This window comes from Anneissia japonica, unplaced genomic scaffold (genome assembly GCF_011630105.1).
Source record: "Anneissia japonica isolate Jap-2015-1 unplaced genomic scaffold, ASM1163010v1 scaffold287712_len2945570_cov188, whole genome shotgun sequence".
NCBI classification, from domain to species: Eukaryota; Metazoa; Echinodermata; class Crinoidea; order Comatulida; family Comatulidae; genus Anneissia; species Anneissia japonica.
Window position 1 is genome coordinate 824,653 of NW_022704401.1, and position 2,465 is coordinate 827,117.

Genomic DNA, 2,465 nt, shown 5'->3' on the forward strand with positions numbered 1-2,465 from the left:
ACATACACACAGAGACAGTGACACTATCTCATGTTTTTAAACTCTATTGGTTTCCTTTATTTCATTTTTTCCATATATTCGACTTTCTTGAGGAGGGGTGCCATGAACGTTCTCTCTTAAACGCCCGGCGCTATATAAATTTTCAATATTATTACAATATTACTAATATATATATATGATGGTCAACTGCTCTCTATTTTCGAAGAAATAAAATTTGACAGATGTTGCCAGTAAAGGATTCATAGTGGAGATGGAGTGGGTGCGTGCAACAACCGCCCCTCCCCGTAAATTATTAAAAATTATTTTTAAAAATGCAGAAAAAATTATACAAATTAAAGTATGAGAGTGCTATTTCCGGCCATCTAGAGCATGGAGATATAGATGTGCCATAATCATAAACGTTTCTTACCTCAGCCCCCAAACTCGGTTGGGACTGAGGCCGTCTAGACCCTCCATTTGTAAAAGTCCCTCCCTGGGTCCCCTCTATTTCGAATCTCTGGATTTATCACTAGTAGGCCTAGCTATAATTGATATCGACATCACGGAGAAACATCCATGGCGACATTAATATCACTCTATTGACAAAAGCGATGTTATTTGGGCCTACCTCTATCACTTTCGTTGTCTTTTAAAAATAATACAGAAAATATTAACAAGCCCCAAGTTGTATATAACGTTTCTATAAACAGTTTCAAGTATTTGATTGGTTTAGCGAGTCACTTGGAATGTATTTTGTTGTTGAATAGAATGCAGCCATATCAGTACATGCTGTTGAGGGATTGGCAATGCCTTCAATGCCAACAATAGTCAAAATAATAAACATATATGATGACAGAATTCCTATTTAACTATTAAATTACTGGTAACGATACGAAATGTTTAAATACTGTACTCACATTTGTTATGAATTGTAAAGTCTTCTTTGTTTTCTTTCAACCCCATATACACCTGCAGTATTGTTTACAGTATATGCAAAACACCACTTGCACCTGAAGAGGTACGGTATACACAAAATCATTATTCTTTTTCTAAAGTGCCATTCCTTTATGATGATGAGGATGATGGTGTTGACAAGGATGATGATCATGTTGGTTGTGGGGGTTATGATGATATTGATGATGATGATGCAGGGGCGGATTGCCCGTTTCCCCCCCCCCCAGTGAGGGGGGCGGGGAACAGGCACATAGGCACGTTACCAACCCCGCCCCCCAACCCACCGTCAGCTCCGCCGAAAAATAAAAACAAGAGGGAGAAAAAAATAAGAAGGGTTAAAGGGAGGAAAGAGGAAATATGAAGTGTTCATTTGTGGAACCAACAGTGGGCGAAATGAGAGATCAATTATTTTACCACTTACTAATTTTGAATTTTTATTGATTGACGACGAACACAACGCTACATCCCCGACGCCATTTTTCTAATGCTTTCATAAATCAGGATGTAAAAAGGGCCAAAAGACGGAGTTTTATAGCCATTATTACGGAATGTAGTACCCAGCTAGAGCAGCTATCCATGCTCATAATGTGTCTGACATCGACTGCAGGACATATATATCATATTAATCCAGTGGAGGTGGGGTGCCCAGTCAGCCAGGGACCCCTACATTTGTGGAAAAGAGGAGATAAAATATTCAATTTCTGAATGAGTGCCATTTCCGGGCACCTAGAGGTGTCATAATCATAATTTGCTTTGCGACTCCCAGTATTATAATAGACTATAGGTTCTTGATTAGACCTCTGCGACGCTCGTGAGTGGAAGGGGAGCATAGCGCTCCCGTCGGAAAAATTCAATAGTTTTGTCGCGGTACACTGCTTTTAAAAACCATTTTTATCACCTGAGAGTGCCATTACCGAGCGTCTAGGGAGGCCTATTCTTAAAATTTGCACCAACCTCAGCCCCAGCCATGGTGGAGCTGAGGTGGGTGTGACAGCTATTGGGCCCCCACCGTCAGAAAATTTCTGAATCCGCCCCTGTGAAGATGTTGTTGATGATGATGATGATGATGATGATTATGATGATGGTGGTGGGTATGATGATATCGATGATGATGCTGATGGTAATGATAATGATCCACAGGGACAGACCCAGCCCGGTAAGGAAGACGGGAGTGAATGTGCGAACTGAGAGTCTCAGAAAAGAGTCCCTGGTAGGGGTGCACGGGAAGAATCCCTCTTAAGCCTCTGGTACCTTCATTAAATTGAGTTTGTTTTTGATTGATTTTACTATTTAGCATAATTTTCTGATATGCTTTACAAAAAAAAATAAAATAGAGGGTGGTGGTGATGATGATGATGGTGATGATTATGATGATATTGATAATGATGATGTTGTTGATAATGATGTAATGATTATGATGGTCCACGGAGGCGGATACTGCCCAGTAAACCATCATCGCCCGCGCCCATTATACCCCCTCTAAATCCGCCAACTGAATTCTGGTGATGATGATGTTGATGATTATATATATA